Source organism: Oncorhynchus keta, unplaced genomic scaffold (genome assembly GCF_023373465.1).
Source record: "Oncorhynchus keta strain PuntledgeMale-10-30-2019 unplaced genomic scaffold, Oket_V2 Un_contig_10034_pilon_pilon, whole genome shotgun sequence".
Taxonomy (NCBI): Eukaryota; Metazoa; Chordata; class Actinopteri; order Salmoniformes; family Salmonidae; genus Oncorhynchus; species Oncorhynchus keta.
Window position 1 is genome coordinate 21,432 of NW_026276995.1, and position 27,962 is coordinate 49,393.

A 27,962-nucleotide genomic window follows, 5' to 3' on the forward strand; every position below is an offset into this window, starting at 1 on the left:
CAGCAGTGTGTAGGAGGGAGGTTCCTATGTGGCAGCAGTGTGGAGGAGGAGGTTCCTAGATGTTCCTATGTGACAGCAGTGTGGAGGAGGGAGGTTCCTAGATGTTCCTATGTGACAGCAGTGTGTAGGAGGGAGGTTCCTATGTGACAGCAGTGTGTAGGAGGGAGGTTCCTATGTGGCAGCAGTGTGTAGGAGGGAGGTGCCTAGATGTTCCTATGTGACAGCAGTGTGTAGGAGGGAGGTTCCTATGTAGCAGCAGTGTGTAGGAGGGAGGTTCCTAGATGTTCCTATGTGGCAGCAGTGTGTAGGAGGGAGGTTCCTATGTGACAGCAGTGTGTAGGAGGGAGGTTCCTATGTGACAGCAGTGTGTAGGAGGGAGGTTCCTAGATGTTCCTATGTGGCAGCAGTGTGTAGGAGGGAGGTTCCTATGTGACAGCAGTGTGTAGGAGGGAGGTTCCTAGATGTTCCTATGTGGCAGCAGTGTGTAGGAGGGAGGTTCCTAGATGTTCCTATGTGGCAGCAGTGTGTAGGAGGGAGGTTCCTAGATGTTCCTATGTGGCAGCAGTGTGTAGGAGGGAGGTTCCTATGTGACAGCAGTGTGTAGGAGGGAGGTTCCTAGATGTTCCTATGTGGCAGCAGTGTGGAGGAGGAGGTTCCTAGATGTTCCTATGTGACAGCAGTGTGTAGGAGGGAGGTTCCTAGATGTTCCTATGTGACAGCAGTGTGGAGGAGGGAGGTTCCTATGTGGCAGCAGTGTGTAGGAGGGAGGTGCCTAGATGTTCCTATGTGGCAGCAGTGTGTAGGAGGGAGGTTCCTATGTGACAGCAGTGTGTAGGAGGGAGGTTCCTAGATGTTCCTATGTGGCAGCAGTGTGGAGGAGGGAGGTTCCTAGATGTTCCTATGTGACAGCAGTGTGTAGGAGGGAGGTTCCTAGATGTTCCTATGTGACAGCAGTGTGGAGGAGGGAGGTTCCTATGTGACAGCAGTGTGGAGGAGGGAGGTTCCTATGTGGCAGCAGTGTGGAGGAGGGAGGTTCCTATGTGACAGCAGTGTGTCGGAGGGAGGTTCCTAGGTGTGAGACATGTGCCGAAGGGAATGAGACAAAGGAATGTGTAGCATTGGGGAAAGTAGTGGTATGTGTTAACTGCAGGGGTGCCCATGGGACTGGGCACCCCTGAAAAACCTGGAATGGGGAGGTGTGTCCAAACTATTGACTGGTACTGTATAGAAATGTGATATTTCTGTTTTGTATTTTCTATAAATATGCAAAAATGTCTCAAAATCTATTTTTTCTTTGTCATTATGGGGTATTGTGTGTAGATTGATGACGGAAAAAACAATTTAATCCATTTTAGAATAAGGCTGTAAGGTGACAAAATGTGGAAAATGTCAAGGGGTCTGAATATTTTCCGAATGCACTGTACATTGTAATATTGTTGTATGGTGGTATTATACATGTTGTATTGTAGATATGTAGTGGTGTAGTAATGTTATATAATGTACTGTTTAATCTTGTGTTTTATATGTAATGTAATGTAACTGCCTTAATGTGTTTGGACCCCAGGAAGAGTAGCTGCTGACTTGGCAGGAACTAGTGGGGATCCATAATAAACCCCAGGAAGAGTAGCTGCTGCCTTGGCAGGAACTAATGGGGATCCATAATAAACCCCAAGAAGAGTAGCCGCTGCCTTGGCAGGAACTAGTGGGGATCCATAATAAACCCCAGGAAGAGTAGCTGCTGCCTTGGCAGGAATGAATGGGGATCCATAATAAACACCAGGAAGAGTAGCTGCTGCCTTGGCAGGAACTAATGGGGATCCATAATAAACCCCAGGAAGATTAGCTGCTGCCTTGGCAGGAACTAATGGGGATCCAAAATAAACCCCAGGAAGAGTAGCTGCTGCCTTGGCAGGAACTAATGGGGATCCATAATAAACCCCAGGAAGAGTAGCTGCTGCCTTGGCAGGAACTAATGGGGATCCAAAATAAACCCCAGGAAGAGTAGCTGCTGCCTTGGCAGGAACTAATGGGGATCCATAATAAACCCCAGGTAGAGTAGCTGCTGCCTTGGCAGGAACTAATGGGGATCCATAATAAACCCCAGGAAGAGTAGCTGCTGCCTTGGCAGGAACTAATGGGGGTCCATAATAAACCCCAGGAAGAGTAGCTGCTGCCTTGGCAGGAACTAATGGGGGTCCATAATAAACCCCAGGAAGAGTAGCTGCTGCCTTGGCAGGAACTAATGGGTTTCCATAATAAACACCAGGAAGAGTAGCTGCTGCCTTGGCAGGAACTAATGGGGATCCATAATAAACCCCAGGAAGAGTAGTTGCGAAACTCAGTAAAATCGTTGAAATTGTTGTATGTTGCGTTTATATCATTGTTCAGTGTATTTTCCCTGGTTGACACAGAAAGTGATATCACAACTGTGGAATTCAAGCGAACTGATCCCAGACAACCTCTTGAGATGGTCTCAGTTCGGTTTGCTTCAGGGACTCTTTTGAGGGTCTGAGTTCCTCTGGAGTGTTCACACTACAAAAATTCAGTGTACTGCACATAGTTCTCAAGAAATGTATGAAAGGGACCACGTGTGAAAACACCCTTATATAGATCATTAATAAATACACGCTATTGACATTTTTCTATTATTACGTGGGGACTTTTATTTAGAATATGACCGAAATTCCGTGACCCGGCAGTAGTTGTTACGTTGCTGGCGAGACATCGATGGAAAGTGTTTGACTTTGGGAAATCACCTTTCCAGTCAGTCTATTGTACAGTGTCAACGGGTGACTTTTATTTTGAAGGTGAACCACCCAATACACTATTGTTGCTCACGACACGGTGGTAACGGCGTCCGGTTGAGCAGAGCTCGCAGACATGGCGAACATTAGAAGTATCAAGGTTAGTAGATATCTATGGCAGAGAGCTTGTTAGTTACGGTTCTTTGGTGTTTTCAGTTTCTGTCACATCAGGCGGTATATGTTAGCGGGGGTTTAGCTCTAGAATTGAGGAGGATACTGTAGTTTGTCAGTTGGACTCACTGTCAAGTTTATTTTGTGTTGCTAGCTATTGCAAGTGTGCACCTTCCCTCAATTGCTGTCGCCTTTGTTGACACATTGACGTACTGTCCTACTCCGTATAAAGGTTATTTGGTGCAGGTTAGGGTTGCATGTTGTGCGCTGCAAAGCGAGCCAGTTATGGAAGGCTATCAGTCGGGCTTCCATCCAATTGGCGACAGATTTTCATGCGAATATTCTAGAATCAACATAAATGAAATATGGGCTTTTTCAAACGGACTTCAGTGCGTGATGACGTAGTGCGCACAGTATACTTTTTCGTTTAAATTATGCTATTGATTTATTTAACCTTTATTTAACTAGGTAAGTCAGTTGTTAAGAACAAATTCTTATTTTACAATGAGACCTAACCCGGACTACGCTGGGCCAATTGTGAGCCACCAACATCATGACAAGCTACCTAAGACGACAACACAGCATGACCAAGGACGGCAACACAGCATGACCAAGGACGGCAACACAGCATGACCAAGGACGGCAACACAGCATGACCAAGGGCGGCAACACAGCATGACCAAGGGCGTCAACACAGCATGACCTAGGGCGGCAACACAGCATGACCAAGGACGGCAACACAGCATGACCAAGGCGGCAACACAGCATGACCAAGGGCGGCAACACAGCATGACCAAGGGCGGCAACACAGCATGACCAAGGACGGCAACACAGCATGACCAAGGGCGGCAACACAGCATGACCAAGGGCGGCAACACAGCATGACCAAGGGCGGCAACACAGCATGACCAAGGACGGCAACACAGCATGACCAAGGGCGTCAACACAGCATGACCAAGGCGGCAACACAGCATGACCTAGGGCGGCAACACAGCATGCATGACCTAAGACGGCAACACAGCATGACCTAAGACGGCAACACAGCATGACCTAAGACGGCAACACAGCATGACCTAAGACGGCAACACAGCATGACCAAGGGCGGCAACACAGCATGACCTAAGACGGCAACACAGCATGCATGACCTAAGACGGCAACACAGCATGACCTAGGACGGCAACACAGCATGACCTAAGACTGCAACACAGCATGACCTAAGACGGCAACACAGCATGACCTAAGAGCGTCAACACAGCATGACCAAGGACGGCAACACAGCATGACCTAAGACGGCAACACAGCATGACCAAGGACGGCAACACAGCATGACCTAAGACGGCAACACAGCATGACCTAAGACTGCAACACAGCATGACCTAAGACGGCCACATGGCAGCAAGACAACATGACAACACATGGTAGCAGCACAACATGACAACACGGTAGCAGCACAAAACATGGTACAAACATTATTGGGCTCAGACAACAGCACAAAGGAAAGAAGGTAGTGACAACAATACATCACATGAAGCAGTACCTTATGGTCTTGCCACCAGCGCTCTAGCCAACAGCTCTCAGATAGGCTACAGTGGGGTTAGGCTAGTCTACATGACATTATTATCAATGTCCACATGCTTCCCAGCTTAAACAGTTCCGAAGAGTTTGTGCATATATTATTATGTGTTGGTAGTGGAGGTAATATGTACATGTAGGTAAGGGTAAAGTGACATTATAAACAGAGTAGCGTCAACGTATGTGTGTGTTGGAGTGTCAGGGGGAGAAGCTGTTCAGCAGTTTGATGCACTGGGGGAGAAGCTGTTCAGCAGTCTGATGGCCTGGGGAGAAGCTATTCAGCAGTCTGATGGCCTGGGGGGAGAAGCTGTTCAGCAGTCTGATGGCCTGGGGGGAGAAGCTGTTCAGCAGTCTGATGGCCTGGGGGAGAAGCTGTTCAGCAGTCTGATGGCTTGGGGGAGAAGCTGTTCAGCAGTCTGATGGCCTGGGGAGAAGCTGTTCAGCAGTCTGATGGCCTGGGGGAGAAGCTGTTCAGCAGTCTGATGGCTTGGGGGAGAAGCTGTTCAGCAGTCTGATGGCTTGGGGGAGAAGCTGTTCAGCAGTCTGATGGCCTGGGGGGAGAAGCTGTTCAGCAGTCTGATGGCTTGGGGGGAGAAGCTGTTCAGCAGTCTGATGGCTTGGGGGAGAAGCTGTTCAGCAGTTTGATGCACTGGGGGCGAAGCTGTTCAGCAGTCTGATGGCTTGGGGGAGAAGCTGTTCAGCAGTCTGATGGCTTGGGGGAGAAGCTGTTCAGCAGTCTGATGGCTTGGGGGAGAAGCTGTTCAGCAGTCTGATGGCTTGGGGGAGAAGCTGTTCAGCAGTCTGATGGCTTGGGGAGAAGCTGTTCAGCAGTCTGATGGCTTGGGGGGAGAAGCTGTTCAGCAGTCTGATGGCTTGGGGGGAGAAGCTGTTCAGCAGTCTGATGGCTTGGGGGGAGAAGCTGTTCAGCAGTCTGATGCACTGGGGGGAGAAGCTTTTCAGCAGTCTGATGGCCTGGGGGGAGAAGCTGTTCAGCAGTTTGATGCACTGGGGGGAGAAGCTGTTCAGCAGTCTGATGGCCTGGGGGGAGAAGCTGTTCAGCAGTTTGATGCACTGGGGGGAGAAGCTGTTCAGCAGTCTGATGGCTTGGGGGGAGAAGCTGTTCAGCAGTCTGATGGCCTGGGGAGAAGCTGTTCAGCAGTCTGATGGCTTGGGGGGAGAAGCTGTTCAGCAGTCTGATGGCCTGGGGGAGAAGCTGTTCAGCAGTCTGATGGCTTGGGGAGAAGCTGTTCAGCAGTCTGATGGCTTGGGGAGAAGCTGTTCAGCAGTCTGATGGCTTGGGGGAGAAGCTGTTCAGCAGTCTGATGGCCTGGGGGAGAAGCTGTTCAGCAGTCTGATGGCTTGGGGGAGAAGCTGTTCAGCAGTCTGATGGCTTGGGGGTAGAAGCTGTTCAGCAGTCTGATGGCTTGGGGGTAGAAGCTGTTCAGCAGTCTGATGGCCTGGGGGAGAAGCTGTTCAGCAGTCTGATGGCCTGGGGAGAAGCTGTTCAGCAGTCTGATGGCTTGGGGGAGAAGCTGTTCAGCAGTCTGATGGCTTGGGGGGAGAAGCTGTTCAGCAGTCTGATGGTCTGGGGGGAGAAGCTGTTCAGCAGTCTGATGGCCTGGGGGGAGAAGCTGTTCAGCAGTTTGATGCACTGGGGAGAAGCTGTTCAGCAGTTTGATGCACTGGGGGAGAAGCTGTTCAGCAGTCTGATTGCCTGGGGGAGAAGCTGTTCAGCAGTCTGATTGCCTGGGGGAGAAGCTGTTCAGCAGTTTGATGCACTGGGGGAGAAGCTGTTCAGCAGTTTGATGGCCTTGGGGAGAAGCTGTTCAGCAGTTTGATGGCCTGGGGGAGAAGCTGTTCAGCAGTTTGATGGCCTGGGGGAGAAGCTGTTCAGCAGTTTGATGCACTGGGGGAGAAGCTGTTCAGCAGTCTGATGGCCTGGGGGAGAAGCTGTTCAGCAGTCTGATGGCCTGGGGAGAAGCTGTTCAGCAGTCTGATGGCTTGGGGGGAGGCTGTAACTATAAAGGCTGCCTCTCCATGCCGCTTGGTCCTTGGCTTTGGGATAGTTAAAAGGCTGCCTCTCCATGCCGCTTGGTCCTTGGCTTTGGGATAGTTAAAAGGCTGCCTCTCCATGCCGCTTGGTCCTTGGCTTTGGGATAGTTAAAAGGCTGCCTCTCCATGCCGCTTGGTCCTTGGCTTTGGGATAGTTAAAGGCTGCCTCTCCATGCCGCTTGGTCCTTGGCTTTGGGATAGTTAAAGGCTGCCTCTCCATGCCGCTTGGTCCTGGGCTTTGTGGTAGTTAAAGGCTGTCTCTCCATGCCTCTTGGTCCTTGGCTTTGTGGTAGTTAAAGGCTGTCTCTCCATGCCGCTTGGTCCTGGGCTTTGTGGTAGTTAAAAGGCTGTCTCTCCATGCCTCTTGGTCCTAGGCTTTGGGATAGTTAAAAGGCTGTCTCTCCATGCCGCTTGGTCCTGGGCTTTGTGGTAGTTAAAAGGCTGTCTCTCCATGCCGCTTGGTCCTGGGCTTTGTGGTAGTTAAAAGGCTGTCTCTCCATGCCTCTTGGTCCTAGGCTTTGGGATAGTTAAAAGGCTGCCTCTCCATGCCGCTTGGTCCTTGGCTTTGGGATAGTTAAAGGCTGCCTCTCCATGCCGCTTGGTCCTGGGCTTTGGGATAGTTAAAGGCTGCCTCTCCATGCCGCTTGGTCCTTGGCTTTGGGATAGTTAAAAGGCTGCCTCTCCATGCCGCTTGGTCCTGGGCTTTGGGATAGTTAAAGGCTGCCTCTCCATGCCGCTTGGTCCTGGGCTTTGGGATAGTTAAAGGCTGCCTCTCCATGCCGCTTGGTCCTGGGCTTTGTGGTAGTTAAAGGCTGCCTCTCCATGCCGCTTGGTCCTGGGCTTTGGGATAGTTAAAAGGCTGCCTCTCCATGCCGCTTGGTCCTGGGCTTTGGGATAGTTAAAGGCTGCCTCTCCATGCCGCTTGGTCCTGGGCTTTGGGATAGTTAAAGGCTGTCTCTCCATGCCGCTTGGTCCTGGGCTTTGGGATAGTTAAAAGGCTGTCGCTCCATGCCTCTTGGTCCCAGGCTTTGGGATAGTTAAAAGGCTGTCTCTCCATGCCTCTTGGTTCCAGGCTTTGGGATAGTTAAAAGGCTGTCTCTCCATGCCTCTTGGTTCTAGGCTTTGGGATAGTTAAAAGGCTGTCTCTCCATGCCTCTTGGTTCTAGGCTTTGGGATAGTTAAAAGGCTGTCTCTCCATGCCTCTTGGTTCCAGGCTTTGGGATAGTTAAAAGGCTGTCTCTCCATGCCTCTTGGTCCTTGGCTTTGGGATAGTTAAAGGCTGCCTCTCCATGCCTCTTGGTCCTGGGCTTTGGGATAGTTAAAAGGCTGTCTCTCCATGCCTCTTGGTTCTAGGCTTTGGGATAGTTAATAGGCCAGAGGACCTGAGGGACCTCAGGTACATAACTTAAAAGTATGTCTGACATGTATTGAGGTGCACAAACTTGGATTTATTTTAAAACCAATAGAATAAACTTTAAAATGAATTCTAAAACTGACAGCCAGTGCAGAGACCTTAAAACCAGTGTAATGTGAGTTCTCCATCTGGTCTTGGTTAGGGTGTTGTTCACATCCATGTACATATCAATTATAATATCTAAATGAGAGAGCAGCAGTGTTGTTCACATAAATGTAGATATCAATTCTAATATATTTAGTCACCGTAATGCTGGTCATCCTACAGTAAAAACTCCAATAACTGTTACAGATTATGTTACACATGACGTTTTAACCATTGGTTTTCTTTGAGAATTATCTACCCAATATAACATTGTACCCATTGGTCAAAATGGGTTTTTGATTGGACAACCTAGTGTGTGTGTGTGTGTGTGTGTCTCTGTCTGCATCCCTGCCTCTCGGTCCCCCTGACCTAAACCATGTCACCCCCAGGGTATGGTTGGCCTGGTGACAGGCGGTGCTTCAGGGCTGGGTCGGGCTACCGTGGAGAGGTTGGTGCAGCAGGGGGCGTGTGCTGTCATTCTGGACCTTCCCTCTTCAGACGGACACACCCTGGCAGCCAGCCTCGGAGAACGCTGCACCTTTGCCCCGCTGACGTGAGTCTGACCTTTCACCCCTCACCAATATTCCCTCTAAGCTGCGCACCTCCTCCAGGACTGCCGTGCAGAAGAAACGCCACGCCGAGACGCAGGACATTCAACTAAGCAGAGTTCACCCCGTTAGTTTGCACTACATAGATCAATGTGGGGTTTTTATGTGACAAATTATTTTACATTTTTTAATTTGACCTTTATTTAACTAGGCAAGTCAGTTAAGAACAAATTCTTATTTTCAATGACGGCCTGGGAACAACATTATATCAGCCTCTTTTCAATGCAACAAACCAAAACACATCAAGTTTACAGGATTGAGTCTGTGATTTTGTTTTAGGAAAAGCGCAAAGGAGTAGAATTGTATTGGCTGGAGTAGCCCTCGTGTGCACATTTGTTGATTTTCTTTACTAGTTAGCGAGTTGTTAGCCCAATTATACTGTAGACAAGTATAGGTCAGTAATGGGAAGTTAGCCTACTGCTTCCTATAAGAGCACAACATGTGGAGGTTTCAAGCTGTCTCTGAAAAGTCAGTCAGCTAAACATATGATGTCTTAATTAAAGGGGCGGTGTTGTGTTTTGAAACAGGCTTAAATATGCAATTAAGCGAGTAGGCAGACGGGTAGCTTACATTGTCTAATTCTCTGTATGGTAATAATCATAAATTGTATTTTGTAAAGTGGTTTCTTGTGTCATACAATACAATCTATAGTCACCTATTTCAACACAATATAATCTATAGTCACCTATTTCAACACAATATAATCTATAGTCACCTATTTCAACACAATACAATCTATAGTCACCTATTTCAACACAGTACAATCTACAGTCACCTATTTCAACACAATATAATCTATAGTCACCTATTTGGACCATGGTGCTACAGATCAAGTCAAACACATTCATTCATGTCAAGCCCTTACTCATGTAAAAACACTCATGCATTTTAGGTCTTCATTGAACACTACATTGAGGCTAACCCCTGCACCGTACTCTGTGACCCCTACCCTCTGTGACCCCTACTCCTCTTTCAGGAGTACTTTGCTCTAAACCCTGCCCCTCTGCGTCCTGGTTGTCTAGGTAACGTCAGAGGCAGATGTGCGTTCTGCGGTGGAGCTGGCCCGGCAGCGGTTTGGGAAGCTGGACCTGGCGGTGAACTGTGCTGGCATCGCCGTTGCCGTCAAGACTTATAACTTCAAAAAGGATGTTCCCCACAGTCTAGAAGACTTCACTAGAGTTATCACTGTAAGACATTGTCTACTGCTTACTGAACCTACTGTCAGACTGTAGTATACTCTACATTACCAACATTATGTAGACACCTGCTCGTCAAACATCTCATTCCAGAATCATGAGCATTAATATGGAGTTGGTCCGCCATTTGCTGCTATAACAGCCTCCACTCTTCTGGGAAGGCTTTCCACTAGATGTTGGAACATTGCTGCTATAACAGCCTCCACTCTTCTGGGAAGGCTTTCCACTAGATGTTGGAACATTGCTGCTATAACAGCCTCCACTCTTCTGGGAAGGCTTTCCACTAGATGTTGGAACATTGCTGCTATAACAGCCTCCACTCTTCTGGGAAGGCTTTCCACTAGATGTTGGAACATTGCTGCTATAACAGCCTCCACTCTTCTGGGAAGGCTTTCCACTGGATGTTGGAACATTGCTGCTATAACAGCCTCAATTCTTCTGGGAAGGCTTTCCACTAGATGTTGGAACATTGCTGCTATAACAGCCTCCACTCTTCTGGGAATGCTTTCCACTGGATGTTGGAACATTGATGCTATAACAGCCTCAATTCTTCTGGGAAGGCTTTCCACTGGATGTTGGAACATTGCTGCTATAACAGCCTCCACTCTTCTGGGAAGGCTTTCCACTAGATGTTGGAACATTGCTGCAGGGACCTCCTCTGTGTGCTATTTAAGGCGGAGCTGTGAGTTTTAGGCACAGGAAATTGTTCATTTCGTCTGGATAGGCTAGAAAATGCGACATCCCTATGCAAATGTAAGGTCTGAAACCTGCCTCTTCTCGCCAGCGGTGAGATGGGGCTTTTAGGTATTATAAGACATGGGACCCTACGACGGTCACAGAGCGCTTTGTACACAAATGTCAATCGGAACTGCTCACAGCCCTCCAAATAGGGGACTTAACATCTAAAGCCTTGTTCACATTGGCAGTTTTGAAGTGACTCAAATCACAATTTTTCTCCCACATCTGATTCTAATCTGTTATTTTTCCTGCAGTCTGACCAGCCCAAAAGCACATGGAATCAGATATTTCAAGCCAAATCTGATTCCTGGCCATACAACTTGTCTGAACTGTTAAATCGGATTTATTTGCCCTCAAGTGGTTTTTAGACTATTTTGCATATTTTGTTGGTTGCTAGCTACTCTGTTGACAGTTTGACAGGCGGATGTGCTAGCTAACTAGCTTGTTAATTGTTGTTTGCTAGCTACTCTGACAGTTTGACAGGAGGATGTGCTAGCTAACTAGCTTGTTAATTGTTGTTTGCTAGCTACTCTGACAGTTTGACAGGAGGATGTGCTAGCTAACTAGCTTGTTAATTGTTGTTTGCTAGCTACTCTGTTGACAGTTTGACAGGCGGATGTGCTAGCTAATGAGCTTGTTAATTGTTGTTTGCTAGCTACTCTGACAGTTTGACAGGAGGATGTGCTAGCTAACTAGCTTGTTAATTGTTGTTTGCTAGCTACTCTGACAGTTTGACAGGAGGATGTGCTAGCTAACTAGCTTGTTAATTGTTTACAAACAAATGAGTGAATGTGCTAGTAAACAGGGCGGCAGGGTAGCCTAGTGGTTAGAGCGTTGGACTAGTAACCGAAAGGTTGCAAGTTCGAATCCCCGAGCTGACAAGGTGCACATCTGTCATTCTGCCCCTGAACAGGCAGTTAACCCACTGTTCCTAGGCTGTTATTGAAAATAAGAATTTGTTCTTAACTGACTTGCCTAGTAAAATAAAATAAAAAAGGTAGCTAGTTGACTGCTGTGGCTGGCCAAAAAGGAATGAAAGTTTAATCATCTTATCCTTTGAGGCTTTAAAAGTGTTCTGACACTGATTTTTAACATTCAAAGCAACTGAGAAGCATCAATGACAGTCATTGTCACCTTATCGTGATACATAACTTCTGAGTGACAGGAAATATGAGCACCACTAATCAGCCTACGCCACTGCTCACACACCTGTCATTACTATGACAACTCGCCATGTCAACTAATAACTGCTGTCTGAAAACACACCATCTGATTTGGTCACTTGTTGGGCTTTTTCATCCAAGGGGTGGATCAGCTTAATATGGCAGATTGTTGCTTCCATCAATGTAATTGTCTGCATCATTTACAATCCCCCATATATTTTTGGGGTAAATATATATATTAATATACATGCACGCATGAATACATATATACACATACCTATATAGATATACATGTACACATATATACATACACATACCTATACATGTACACATATACAGTGGGGCAAAAAAGTAAAGAGCTGTCAAAGGACACCAGAAACAAAATTGTAGACCTGCACCAGGCTGGGAAGACTGAATCTGCAATAGGTAAGCAGCTTGGTTTGAAGAAATCAACTGTGGGAGCAATTATTAGGAAATGGAAGACATACAAGACCCCTGATAATCTCCCTCGATCTGAGGCTCCACGCAAGATCTCACCCCATGGGGTCAAAATGATCACAAGAACGGTGAGCAAAAATCCCAGAACCACATGGGGGACCTAGTGAATGACCTGCAGAGAGCTGAGACCGAAGTAACAAAGCCTACCATCAGTAACACACTACGCCGCCAGGGACTCAAATCCTGCAGTGCCAGACGTGTCCCCCTGCTTAAGCCAGTACATGTCCAGGCCCGTCTGAAGTTTGCTAGAGAGCATTTGGATGATCCAGAAGAAGATTGGGAGAAAGTCATATGGTCAGATGAAACCAAAATATAACTTTTTGGTAAAAGCTCAACTCGTCTTGTTTGGAGGACAAAGAATGCTGAGTTGCATCTAAAGAACACCATACCTAATGTGAAGCATGGGGGTGGAAACATCATGTTTTGGGGCTGTTTTTCTGCAAAGGGACCAGGACGACTGATCCGTGTAAAGGAAAGAATGAATGGGGCCATGTATTGTGAGATTTTGAGTGAAAACCTCCTTCCATCAGCAAGGGCATTGAAGATGAAACATGGCTGGGTCTTTCAGCATGACAATGATCCCAAACACACTGCCCGGGCAACGAAGGAGTGGCTTCGTAAGAAGCATTTCAAGGTCCTGGAGTGGCCTAGCCAGTCTCCAGATCTCAACCCCATAGAAAATCTTTGGAGGGAGTTGAAAGTCCGTGTTGCCCAGCAACAGCCCCAAAACATCACTGCTCTAGAGGAGATCTGCATGGAGGAATGGGCCAAAATACCAGCAACAGTGTGTGAAAACCTTGTGAAGACTTACAGAAAACGTTTGACCTCTGTCATTGCCAACAAAGGGTATATAACAAAGTATTGAGATAAACTTTTGTTATTGACCAAATACTTATTTTCCACCATAATTTGCAAATAAATTCATTAAAAATCCTACAATGTGATTTTCTGGATTTTTTTCTCTCATTTTGTCTGTCATAGTTGGTGTACTTATGATGAAAATTACAGTCCTCATTTTTTTAAGTGGGAGAACTTGCACAATTGGTGGGTGACTAAATACTTTTTGCCCCACTGTATACATACACATACCTATATAGATATACATACTTTTTTAAGAATATACCTTTTATTATTACCCCAAGCCCGAACACCCTTCCCCAATTGCAGTAAACTAATAAACACTTGGACTTCTTCTACCTTCAGTTTATACATACTATACACATGTTACAGACAGTCTATTTTACAATAGTTATATTTGGTTTGTTTGTATGTCCTTCCTCTATTTCTGATGTCCATCCAGTTTGATTTCTATTTGTAACTGCTATTTCACAAAATTTCTGAACCTATATACATTTTACAGTTGTAACTTGTTGTTTGGGCAGTCAGTATTCCAAAACGAATTTAAAAAACAAGCTGATTTGAGCTTTAAGGCCTGCTGTGTGAACAGGGATTTAGAGAGGGGCCAGATCCAGGAACAACTCCTAGTCCAGCTATTCAATCTGTCTGGATGTAAAGTTCACTGATTGGCCAGTGCACACGCCTGGAGTGAGCATTATGTCCTACAGTGTTAACATAGCGTTAGAGATTTTAAAAGCATACCCATTTTTGAAATTTCACATACTTTAAAACTTTGTGTGTGTAGGTGAACATCGCTGGGACGTTTAATGTGATCCGATTGGCTGTTGGTGAGATGGGGAAGAACGAACCAGACGCAGACGGACACAGAGGCTGTATCATCAACACAGCAAGTGTAGCTGCCTATGATGGACAGGTACACACACACACACCTTTGGCCTATTATGGACAGGTACACACACACAAACCTGTGACCTATGATGGACAGGTACACACACACACCTGTGACCTATGATGGACAGGTACACACACACACCTGTGACCTATGATGGACAGGTACACACACACACCTGTGACCTATGATGGACAGGTACACACACACACACCTGTGACCTATGATGGACAGGTACACACACACACCTTTGGCCTATTATGGACAGGTACACACACACACCTGTGACCTATGATGGACAGGTACACACACACACACCTGTGACCTATGATGGACAGGTACACACACACACACCTGTGACCTATGATGGACAGGTACACACACACACCTGTGACCTATGATGGACAGGTACACACACACACCTTTGGCCTATTATGGACAGGTACACACACACACACCTGTGACCTATGATGGACAGGTACACACACACACACCTGTGACCTATGATGGACAGGTACACACACACCTGTGACCTATGATGGACAGGTACACACACACCTGTGACCTATGATGGACAGGTACACACACACACCTGTGACCTATGACGGACAGGTACACACACACACCTGTGACCTATGACGGACAGGTACACACACACACCTGTGGCCTATGACGGACAGGTAGCCACGGTGGCTTTTGACGGACAGGTAGCCACGGTGGCCTATGACGGACAGGTAGCCACTGTGGTCTATGACGGACAGGTAGCCATGGTGGCCTATGACGGACAGGTAGCCACGGTGGCCTATGACGGACAGGTAGCCACGGTGGCCTATGACGGACAGGTAGCCACTGTGGTCTATGACGGACTAAGGATCTAAGGACTAAACACCTCCCTCTGCAACTGGATCCTGGACTTCCTGATGGGTCGCCCCCAGGTGATAAGGGTAAGTAACAACACATCCTCCATGCTGATCCTCAACACGGGGGCCCCTCAGGGGTGCGTGCTTAATCCCATCCTGTACTCCCTGTTCACCCACGACTGTGTGGCCAGGCACGACTCCAACACCATCATTAAGTTTGCTGACGACACAACAGTGGTAGGCCTGATCACCAACAGTGACAAAATACCCCAACGACGAGACAGCCTATAGGGAGGAGGTCAGAGACATGGCCGTGTGGTGCCAGGATATCAACCTCTCCCTTAACGTGATCAAGACAATGGAGATGATTGTGGACTACAGAAAATGGAGGACCGAGCACACCCCCATTCTCATCAACGGGGATGTAGTGGAGCAGGTTGAGAGCTTCAAGTTCCTCGATGTACACGTCACCAACAAACTGTCATGGTCCAAACACACCAAGACAGTCATGAAGAGGGCACGACAAAACCTATTCCCCTCAGGAGACTGACTAGATTTGGCATTGGTACTCAGATCCTCAAAAGTTCTGCAGCTGCACCATCGAGAGCATCCTGACTTGTTGCAGCACTGCCTGGTATGTGGCAACTGCTCGGCTTCCGACCACAAGGCACTACAGAGTGTAGTGCGCACGGCCCAGTACACTGGGGCCAAGCTTCCTGCCATCCAGAACCTCTATACCAGGCGGTGTCAGAGGAAGACCCTGAAATTTGTCAGACTCCGGTGTGTCAGACTCCAGCCACCCTCGTCATAAACTGTTCTCTCTGTTACTGCACGGCAAGCGGTACCAGAGCACCAAGTCTAGGTCCAAGAGGCTTCTAAAGAGATTCTACCCCCAAGCCATAAGACTCCTGAATGTCTAATCAAATGGCTACCCAGACTATTTGCATTGCCCCCCCCTTTACGCCCACTGCTGTTATTATCTATGCATAGTCACTTCGATGACTCTACCTACATGTTCATATTACCTCGACTAACCAGTGACCCCGCACATTGACTCTGTACCGGTACCCCTGCATTTAGCCTCCACAGTGACTCTGTACCGGTACCCCTGCATTTAGCCTCCACAGTGACTCTGTACCGGTACCCCCTGCATATAGCCTCCACAGTGACTCTGTACCGGTACCCCCTGCATATAGCCTCCACAGTGACTCTGTACCGGTACCCCCTGCATATAGCCTCACGTTGACTCTGTACTGGTACCCCTGCATTTAGCCTCCACAGTGACTCTGTACCGGTACCCCCTGCATATAGCCTCCACGTTGACTCTGTACTGGTACCCCTGCATTTAGCCTCCACATTGACTCTGTACCGTAAAACCCTGTATATAGCCTCACTATTGTTGTTTTACTGCTGCTCTTTAATTATGTTAACTTTAAAAATATATATATTATACTTAACCAACAATGCAGTTTTAAGAAAAATACGTGTTAAGGGAGCATTTCACTGTAAGGTTGTGTTCGGAGCACTTGACAAAATCTGATTTGATGAAAGCTTCCCTCTCTCTCTGGGTGGGCCAGGCAGCATACTCTGTCTGAATTAGGTATCGTAGGAATGACCCTACCCATCTCTCTCTCGCGGTCTCTCTGTCTCTCTAGGTGGGCCAGGCAGCGTACTCTGCGTCTAAAGGAGGTATCGTAGGAATGACTCTACCCATCGCTAGAGACCTGGCACCCATGGGCATCAGAGTGGTTACTATAGCTCCCGGTCAGTATACAGACACACACTGTATACAGACACACACACTGTATATAAATCAATTCAATTTGGTATTGGTCACAAACATATTGATCAGATGGTATTGGTCACAAACATATTGATCAGATGGTATTGGTCACATACGTATTTGATCAGATGGTATTGGTCACATACATATTGATCAGATGGTATTGGTCACATACGTATTGATCAGATGGTATTGGTCACATACCTATTAATCAGATGGTATTGGTCACATACGTATTGATCAGATGGTATTGGTCACATACCTATTGATCAGATGGTATTGGTCACATACATATTGATCAGATGGTATTGGTCACATACGTATTTGATCAGATGGTATTGGTCACATACATATTGATCAGATGGTATTGGTCACATACGTATTGATCAGATGGTATAGGTCACATACGTATTTGATCAGATGGTATTGGTCACATACGTATTGATCAGATGGTATTGGTCACATACATATTGATCAGATGGTATTGGTCACATACATATTGATCAGATGGTATTGGTCACATACATATTGATCAGATGGTATTGGTCACATACATATTGATCAGATGGTATTGGTCACATACATATTGATCAGATGGTATTGGTCACGTACGTATTGATCAGATGGTATTGGTCACATACATATTGATCAGATGGTATAGGTCACGTATTTATCAGATGGTATTGATCAGATGGTATTGGTCACATACGTATTGATCAGATGGTATTGGTCACATACGTATTGATCAGATGGTATTGGTCACATACGTATTGATCAGATGGTATTGGTCACGTATTGATCAGATGGTATTGGTCACGTGCGTATCGATCAGATGGTATTGGTCACGTATTGATCAGATGGTATTGGTCACGTATTGATCAGATGGTATTGGTCACGTATTGATCAGATGGTATTGGTCACGTATTGATCAGATGGTATTGGTCACGTATCGATCAGATGGTATTGGTCACGTATTGATCAGATGGTATTGGTCACGTATTGATCAGATGGTATTGGTCACGTATTGATCAGATGGTATTGGTCACGTATTGATCAGATGGTATTGGTCACGTATTGATCAGATGGTATTGGTCACGTATTGATCAGATGGTATTGGTCACGTATTGATCAGATGGTATTGGTCACGTATTGATCAGATGATATTGGTCACGTATTGATCAGATGGTATTGGTCACGTATTGATCAGATGGTATTGGTCACGTATTGATCAGATGGTATTGGTCACGTATTGATCAGATGATATTGGTCACGTATTGATCAGATGGTATTGGTCACGTATTGATCAGATGGTATTGGTCACGTATTGATCAGATGATATTGGTCACGTATTGATCAGATGGTATTGGTCACGTATTGATCAGATGGTATTGGTCACGTATTGATCAGATGATATTGGTCACGTATTGATCAGATGGTATTGGTCACGTATTGATCAGATGGTATTGGTCACGTATTGATCAGATGATATTGGTCACGTATTGATCAGATGATATTGGTCACGTATTGATCAGATGGTATTGGTCACGTATTGATCAGATGGTATTGGTCACGTATTGATCAGATGGTATTGGTCACGTATTGATCAGATGGTATTGGTCACGTATTGATCAGATGGTATTGGTCACGTATTGATCAGATGGTATTGGTCACGTATTGATCAGATGGTATTGGTCACGTATCGATCAGATGGTATTGGTCACGTATTGATCAGATGGTATTGGTCACGTATTGATCAGATGGTATTGGTCACGTATTGATCAGATGGTATTGGTCACGTATTGATCAGATGGTATTGGTCACGTATTGATCAGATGGTATTGGTCACATACATATTGATCAGATGGTATTGGTCACGTATCGATCAGATGGTATTGGTCACGTATTGATCAGATGGTATTGGTCACATACGTATTGATCAGATGGTATTGGTCACGTATTGATCAGATGATATTGGTCACGTATTGATCAGATGGCATTGGTCACATACATATTGATCAGATGGTATTGGTCACGTATTTATCAGATGGTATTGATCAGATGGTATTGGTCACATACGTATTGATCAGATGGTATAGGTCACGTATTTATCAGATGGTATTGATCAGATGGTATTGGTCACATACGTATTGATCAGATGGTATTGGTCACATACGTATTGATCAGATGGTATTGGTCACGTATTGATCAGATGGTATTGGTCACGTATTGATCAGATGGTATTGGTCACATACATATTGATCAGATGGTATTGGTTGGGAGTGGGTCGCGTTTACGGGGCTATGGTATTGGTCACGCATCCAGTGGGTGGTATTGGTCACGCATCCAGTGGGTGGTATTGGTCACGCATCCAGTGGGTGGTATTGGTCACGCATCCAGTGGGTGGTATTGGTCACGCATCCAGTGGGTGGTATTGGTCACGCATCCAGCGGGTGGTATTGGTCACGCATCCAGCGGGTGGTAATGGTCACGCATCCAGTGGGTGGTATTGGTCACGCATCCAGTGGGTGGTATTGGTCACGCATCCAGTGGGTGGTATTGGTCACGCATCCAGCGGGTGATATTGGTCACGCATCCAGTGGGTGGTATTGGTCACGCATCCAGTGGGTGGTATTGGTCACGCATCCAGCGGGTGGTATTGGTCACGCATCCAGCGGGTGGTATTGGTCACGCATCCAGCGGGTGGTATTGGTCACGCATCCAGCGGGTGGTATTGGTCACGCATCCAGCGGGTGGTATTGGTCACGCATCCAGCGGGTGGTATTGGTCACGCATCCAGCGGGTGGTATTGGTCACATTTACATTACATTACATTACATTTAAGTCATTTAGCAGACGCTCTTATCCAGAGCGACTTACAAATTGGTGCATACACCTTATGACAACCAGTGGAACAGCCACTTGCATCTAAATCTTGTTGGGGGGTGAGAAGGATTACTTACCCTTACTTACCCTATCCTAGGTATCCCTTGAAGAGGTGGGGTTTCAGGTGTCTCCGGAAGGTGGTGATTGACTCCGCTGTCCTGGCGTCGTGAGGGAGTTTGTTCCACCATTGGGGGCCAGAGCAGCGAACAGTTTTGACTGGGCTGAGCGGGAACTGTACTTCCTCAGTGGTAGGGAGGCGAGCAGGCCAGAGGTGGATGAACGCAGTGCCCTTGTTTGGGTGTAGGGCCTGATCAGAGCCTGGAGGTACTGAGGTGCCGTTCCCCTCACAGCTCCGTAGGCGAGCACCATGGTCTTGTAGCGGATGCGAGCTTCAACTGGAAGCCAGTGGAGAGAGCGGAGGAGCGGGGTGACGTGAGAGAACTTGGGAAGGTTGAACACCAGACGGGCTGCGGCGTTCTGGATGAGTTGTAGGGGTTTAATGGCACAGGCAGGGAGCCCAGCCAACAGCGAGTTGCAGTAATCAAGACGGGAGATGACAAGTGCCTGGATTAGGACCTGCGCCGCTTCCTGTGTGAGGCAGGGTCGTACTCTGCGGATGTTGTAGAGCATGAACCTACAGGAACGGGACACCGCCTTGATGTTAGTTGAGAACGTCAGGGTGTTGTCCAGGATCACGCCAAGGTTCTTAGCGCTCTGGGAGGAGGACACAATGGAGTAGTCAACCGTGATGGCGAGATCATGGAACGGGCAGTCCTTCCCGGGAGGAAGAGGAGCTCCGTCTTGCTGAGGTTCAGCTTGAGGTGGTGATCCGTCATCCACACTGATATGTCTGCCAGACATGCAGAGATGCGATTCGCCACCTGGTCATCAGAAGGGGAAAGGAGAAGATTAATTGTGTGTCGTCTGCATAGCAATGATAGGAGAGACCATGTGAGGTTATGACAGAGCCAAGTGACTTGGTGTATAGCGAGAATAAGAGAGGGCCTAGAACAGAGCCCTGGGGACACCAGTGGTGAGAGCGCGTGGTGAGGAGACAGATTCTCGCCACGCCACCTGGTAGGAGCGACCTGTCAGGTAGGACGCAATCCAAGCGTGGGCCGCGCCGGAGATGCCCAACTCGGAGAGGGTGGAGAGGAGGATCTGATGGTTCACAGTATCGAAGGCAGCCGATAGGTCTAGAAGGATGAGAGCAGAGGAGAGAGAGTTAGCTTTAGCAGTGCGGAGCGCCTCCGTGATACAGAGAAGAGCAGTCTCAGTTGAATGACTAGTCTTGAAACCTGACTGATTTGGATCAAGAAGGTCATTCTGAGAGAGATAGCGGTAGAGCTGGCCAAGGACGGCACGCTCAAGAGTTTTGGAGAGAAAAGAGAAGGGATACTGGTCTGTAGTTGTTGACATCGGAGGGATCGAGTGTAGGTTTTTTCAGAAGGGGTGCAACTCTCGCTCTCTTGAAGACGGGAGGGACGTAGCCAGCGGTCAGGGATGAGTTGATGAGCGAGGTGAGGTAAGGGAGAAGGTCTCCGGAAATGGTCTGGAGAAGAGAGGAGGGGATAGGGTCAAGCGGGCAGGTTGTTGGGCGGCCGGCCGTCACAAGACGCGAGATTTCATCTGGAGAGAGAGGGGAGAAAGAGGTCAGAGCATAGGGTAGGGCAGTGTGAGCAGAACCAGCGGTGTCGTTTGACTTAGCAAACGAGGATCGGATGTCATCGACCTTCTTTTCAAAATGGTTGACGAAGTCATCTGCAGAGAGGGAGGAGGGAGGGGGGAGGATTCAGGAGGGAGGAGAAGGTGGCAAAGAGCTTCCTAGGGTTAGAGGCAGATGCTTGGAATTTAGAATGGTAGAAAGTGGCTTTAGCAGCAGAGACAGAGGAGGGAAAATGTAGAGAGGAGGGAGTGAAAGGATGCCAGGTCCGCAGGGAGGCGAGTTTTCCTCCATTTCCGCTCGGCTGCCCGGAGCCCTGTTCTGTGAGCTCGCAATGAGTCGTCGAGCCACGGAGCGGGGAGGGAGGACCGAGCCGGCCTGGAGGATAGGGGACATAGGGAGTCAAAGGATGCAGTAAGGGAGGAGAGGAGGGTTGAGGAGGCAGAATCAGGAGATAGGTTGGAGAAAGTTTGAGCAGAGGGAAGAGAAGATAGGATGGAAGAGGAGAGAGTAGCGGGGGAGAGAGAGCGAAGGTTGGGATGGCGCGATACCATCCGAGTAGGGGCAGTGTGGGAAGTGTTGGATGAGAGCGAGAGGGAAAAGGATACAAGGTAGTGGTCGGAGACTTGGAGGGGAGTTGCAATGAGGTTAGTGGAAGAACAGCATCTAGTAAAGATGAGGTCAAGCGTATTGCCTGCCTTGTGAGTAGGGGGGGAGGGTGAGAGGGTGAGGTCAAAAGAGGAGAGGAGTGGAAAGAAGGAGGCAGAGAGGAATGAGTCAAAGGTAGACGTGGGGAGGTTAAAGTCGCCCAGAACTGTGAGAGGTGAGCCGTCCTCAGGAAAGGAGCTTATCAAGGCATCAAGCTCATTGATGAACTCTCCGAGGGAACCTGGAGGGCGATAAATGATAAGGATGTTAAGCTTGAAAGGGCTGGTAACTGTGACAGCATGGAATTCAAAGGAGGCAATAGACAGATGGGTAAGGGGAGAAAGAGAGAAAGACCACTTGGGAGAGATGAGGATCCCGGTGCCACCACCCCGCTGACCAGAAGCTCTCGGGGTGTGCGAGAACACGTGGGCGGACGAGGAGAGAGCAGTAGGAGTAGCAGTGTTATCTGTGGTGATCCATGTTTCCGTCAGTGCCAAGAAGTCAAGGGACTGGAGGAGGCATAGGCTGAGATGAACTCTGCCTTGTTGGCCGCAGATTGGCAGTTCCAGAGGCTACCAGAGACCTGGAACTCCACGTGGGTCGTACGCGCTGGGACCACCAGGTTAGGGTGGTCGCGGCCACGCGGTGTGGAGCGTTTGTATGGTCTGTGCAGAGAGGAGAGAACAGGGATAGACAGACACATAGTTGACAGGCTACAGAAAAGGCTACGCTAATGCAAGGAAATTGGAATGACAAGCGGACTACACGTCTCGAATGTTCAGAAAGTTAAGCTTACGTAGCAAGAATCTTATTGACTAAAATGATTAAAATGATACAGTACTGCTAAAGTAGGCTAGCTGGCAGTAGCTGCGTTGTTGACACTACACTAATCAAGTCGTTCCGTTGAGTGTAATAATTCTACAGTGCTGCTATTCGGGGCTAGCTGGCTAGCTAGCAGTGTTGTTTACGTTACGTTGAGTTAAAAGAACGACAATAGCTGGCTAGCTAACCTAGGAAATCGGTCTAGACTACACAATTATCTTTGAAACAAAGACGGCTATGTAGCTAGCTATGTAGCTAGTTACGATCAAACAAATCAAACCGTTGTACTGTAATGAAATGAAAATGTGATACTCCCTGACCGGTGATTGAATTCGAAACAAAATGTGATACTACCTGTGAATGCGACCGGGTTGTTGAGTTCTATTCAGTAGACGTTGGCTAGCTGTTAGCTGTTAGCTGTTGGCTAGCTAGCAGAGTCTCCTACGTTAAGGACGACAAATAGCTGGCTAGCGAACCTCAGTGAATTAAGATAATCACTCCAAGGCTACACACACTAAACTACACAATTATCTTGGAAACAAAGACAGCTATGTAGCTAGCTAACACTGAACTAATCAAGTCGTACAGTTGAGTGAATAGCACTACAGTGATGCTAATCTGTGTGCGTTAGCTAGCGTTGCTAGCTCCTGGGCGAATAGCAGTGAAGGCTACGTTAGGGCGACGAAATACGAAATACGATAATTATGCAATTATCTCTGATACAAGGACGGCTATGTAGCTAGCTAAGAAGAATGGAAGAATGGCTAAGATTATGTAGCTAGCTAACAGTAAACTAATCAAGTCGTACAGTTGAGTGAATAGCACTACAGTGGGTGGTATTGGTCACGCATCCAGCGGGTGGTATATTCAGCACATGGTATTGGTGGCGTGTACGCATTCAGCAGATGGTATTGGTCGCGTGTACGCATTCAGCAGGTGGTATTGGTCGCGTGTACGCATTCAGCAGATGGTATTGGTGGCGTGTACGCATTCAGCAGGTGGTATTGGTGGCGTGTACGCATTCAGCAGGTGGTATTGGTGGCGTGTACACATTCAGCAGGTGGTATTGGTGGCGTGTACGCATTCAGCAGGTGGTATTGGTGGCGTGTACACATTCAGCAGGTGGTATTGGTGGCGTGTACGCATTCAGCAGGTGGTATTGGTCGCGTGTACGCATTCAGCAGGTGGTATTGGTGGCGTGTACGCATTCAGCAGGTGGTATTGGTGGCGTGTACGCATTCAGCAGGTGGTATTGGTGGCGTGTACGCATTCAGCAGGTGGTATTGGTGGCGTGTACGCATTCAGCAGGTGGTATTGGTGGCGTGTACACATTCAGCAGATGGCATTGGTCGCTTATTCAGCAGATGGCGTTGGTCGCGTATTCAGCAGATGGTATTGGTCTTGTATTCAGCAGATGGTATTGGTCTTGTATTCAGCAGATGGTTTTGGTCGCGTATTCAGCAGATGGTATTGGTCACGTATTCAGCAGGTGGCATTGGTCGCGTATTCAGCAGATGGTATTGGTCACATATTCAGCAGATGGCCTTGGTCCCGTATTCAGCAGATGGTAATTGTCACGTATTCAGCAGATGGTATTGGTCGCGTATTCAGCAGATGGCATTGGTTGTGTATTTAGCAGATGGCATTGGTCGCTTATTCAACAGATGGTAATTGTCACGTATTCAGCAGATGGTATTGGTCGCTCATTCAGCAGATGGCATTGGTCGCGTATTCAGCAGATGGCACTGGTTGCGTATTCAGCAGATGGTATTGGTCGCGTATTCAGCAGATGGTATTGGTCGCGTATTCAGCAGATGGTATTGGTCGCGTATTCAGCAGATGGTATTGGTCGCGTATTCAGCAGATGGTATTGGTCACGTATTCAGCAGATGGCATTGGTCCCGTATTCAGCAGATGGTAATTGTCACGTATTCAGCAGATGGTATTGGTCACGTATTCAGCAGATGGTATTGGTCACGTATTCAGCAGATGGCATTGGTCCCGTATTCAGCAGATGGTAATTGTCACGTATTCAGCAGATGGCATTGGTCGCTTATTCAGCAGATGGCATTGGTCGCGTATTCAGCAGATGGTATTGGTCACGTATTCAGAAGATGGTCTTGGTCACGTATTCAGCAGATGGTATTGGTCACGTATTCAGCAGCTGGTATTGGTCGCGTATTCAGCAGATGGCATTGGTCGCGTATTCAGCAGATGGTATTGGTCCCGTATTCATCAGATGGTATTGGTCCCGTATTCAGCAGATGGTAATTGTCACGTATTCAGCAGGTGGTATTGGTCCCGTATTCAGCAGATGGTAATTGTCACGTATTCAGCAGGTGGTATTGGTCGCGTATTCAGCAGATGGTAATTGTCACGTATTCAGCAGGTGGCATTGGTCGCGTATTCATCAGATGGTATTGGTCCCGTATTCAGCAGATGGTATTGGTCGCGTATTCAGCAGATGGTAATTGTCACGTATTCAGCAGATGGTATTGGTCCCGTATTCATCAGATGCTATTGGTCGCGTATTCAGCAGATGGTAATTGTCACGTATTCAGCAGATGGTATTGGTCCCGTATTCAGCAGATGGTAATTGTCACGTATTCAGCAGATGGCATTGGTCCCGTATTCATCAGATGCTATTGGTCGCGTATTCATCAGATGGTATTGGTCGCGTATTCAGCAGATGGTATTGGTCACGTATTCAGAAGATGGTCTTGGTCACGTATTCAGCAGATGGTATTGGTCACGTATTCAGCAGCTGGTATTGGTCGCGTATTCAGCAGCTGGTATTGGTCGCGTATTCAGCCGATGGCATTGGTCGCGTATTCAGCAGATGGCATTGGTCACGTATTCAGCAGATGGTATTGGTCCCTTATTCAGCAGATGGTATTGGTCCCGTATTCAGCAGATGGTATTGGTCCCGTATTCAGCAGATGGTATTGGTCGCGTATTCAGCAGATGGTATTGGTCGCGTATTTAGCAGATGGTATTGGTCGCGTATTCAGCAGATGGTGTTGGTCCCTTATTCAGCAGATGGTATTGGTCGCGTATTCATCAGATGCTATTGGTCGCGTATTCAGCAGATGGTATTGGTCGCGTATTTAGCAGATGGTATTGGTCGCGTATTCAGCAGATGGTATTGGTCACGTATTCAGCAGATGGCCTTGGTCCCGTATTCAGCAGATGGTAATTGTCACGTATTCAGCAGATGGTATTGGTCGCGTATTCAGCAGATGGTATTGGTCACGTATTCAGCAGATGGCATTGGTCCAGTATTCAGCAGATGGTAATTGTCACGTATTCAGCAGATGGCATTGGTCGCTTATTCAGCAGATGGCCTTGGTCCCGTATTCAGCAGATGGTAATTGTCACGTATTCAGCAGATGGCATTGGTCGCGTATTCAGCAGACGGCATTGGTCGCATATTCAGCAGATGGTATTGGTCGCGTATTCAGCAGATGGTATTGGTCACGTATTCAGCAGATGGTATTGGTCGCGTATTCAGCAGATGGTATTGGTCGCGTATTCAGCAGATGGTATTGGTCGCGTATTCAGCAGATGGTATGGTCGCGTATTCAGCAGATGGTATTGGTCACGTATTCAGCAGATGGTAATTGGTCAGGTTTTGGGAACGTATTCAGCAGATGGTAATTGTCACATATTCAGCAGATGCTATTGGTCACATATTTATGAACTTGAAACAAGCTTTATTAGTATTTAATCAGTGAGACATTAACATGAGCCCTCCTTCCTTCCCCAGGTCTGTTTGCTACTCCTCTCCTGGCAGGTCTACCTGAGAAGGTATACTACCCCCCACCTCTCTCTCTATATACACCTCTCTCACTATACTACCCCCCACCCCCTCTCTATAATAACCCCCCACACCTCTCTATACTACCCCCTCCTCTCTCTATACTAACCCCCCCCACCTCTCTCTATACTAACCCCCCACACCTCTCTCTATAATAACCCCCCACACCTCTCTCTCTATAATAACCCCCCACACCTCTCTCTATAATAACCCCCACACCTCTCTCTATAATAACCCCCTCACCTCTCTCTCTATAACCCCCACCTCTCTCTCTATAATAACCCCCCACACCTCTCTCTATAATAACCCCCCACCTCTCTCTCTATAATAACCCCCTACCTCTCTCTCTATAATAACCCCCCACACCTCTCTCTATAATAACCCCCCACCTCTCTCTCTATATACACCTCTCTCACTATACTACCCCCCACCCCTCTCTCTATAATAACCCCCCACACCTCTCTATACTACCCCCCACTCTCTCTATACTACCCCCCACCTCTCTCTATACTAACCCCCCACCTCTTTCTATACTAACCCCCCACACCCTCTCTCTATAATACCCCCCCCACCTCTCTCTCTATTACCCCCACACCTCTCTCTCTATAATAACCCCCACACCTCTCTCTATAATAACCCCCCACCTCTCTCTCTATAACCCCCCACCTCTCTCTCTATAATAACCCCCCACACCTCTCTATAATACCCCCCCCACACCTCTCTCTATACTAACCCCCCCACCTCTCTCTCTATACTAACCCCCCACCTCTCTCTATACTAACCCCCCACCTCTCTCTATACTAACCCCCACCTCTCTCTATACTAACCCCCTCCACCCACCTCTCTCTCTATACTACCCCCTCCCACCTCTCTCTCTATACTAACCCCCCACACCTCTCTCTCTATACTAACCCCCCACACCTCTCTATAGTAACCCCCCACACCTCTCTCTCTCTCTCTATACTAACCCCCCACACCTCTCTCTCTCCCTCCCCAGGTGCAGTCGTTCCTGGCCCGTCAGGTGCCCTTCCCGTCCCGCCTGGGAGACCCTGCAGAGTTTGCTCACCTGGTGACATCACTGGCTGAGAACCCCATGATCAACGGAGAGGTCATCAGGCTGGACGGAGCCATCCGCATGCAGCCCTGATGGGGGAGGGTCTAGTGGGGAGTACAGTTGCATTTCAGTCATTTAGCAGACGCTCTTATCCAGAGCCACTTAGTGAGTGCATACATTTTCATTGGTACTGGTCCCCGTGGGAATCGAGCCCACAACCCTGGCGTTGCCAGTGCCTTGCTCCACCCACTGAGCCACACGGGACATTTGGACACAAAATGGAATGTGAAACTGTAACACATGTACCCCTACTGTAGCTCAAATGAATGTTTGTGTGTTTCTGTTGTTCATATCCACAGCACTGCAATACTCCGCTATGCTCTCTGTGGTTTTGTAACTAATAAAAAACCTCATCCTCTGCTGTCTATCACACTTTCTCCTCAA

At 47.7% G+C, this 27,962-nt stretch overlaps 1 long non-coding RNA gene and 1 pseudogene across 2 annotated transcripts; one reads left to right on the forward strand and one right to left on the reverse strand.

Moving 5' to 3' along the window:
* The first annotated feature begins 2,738 nt into the window (after positions 1–2,738).
* On the forward strand, positions 2,739–27,936 carry LOC127916913 (3-hydroxyacyl-CoA dehydrogenase type-2-like; annotated as a pseudogene).
* On the reverse strand, positions 13,912–14,441 carry LOC127916915 (uncharacterized). Of its 2 annotated transcripts, none has more exons than XR_008096550.1 (3): positions 14,343–14,441; positions 14,165–14,236; positions 13,912–14,028 (listed from the first exon to the last, which is right to left on the reverse strand). It is a non-coding gene; the product is annotated as an uncharacterized LOC127916915 (long non-coding RNA). The 2 variants fall into 2 exon arrangements; XR_008096549.1 differs by having other exon boundaries at positions 14,307–14,435.
* Positions 27,937–27,962: the final 26 nt, after the last annotated feature.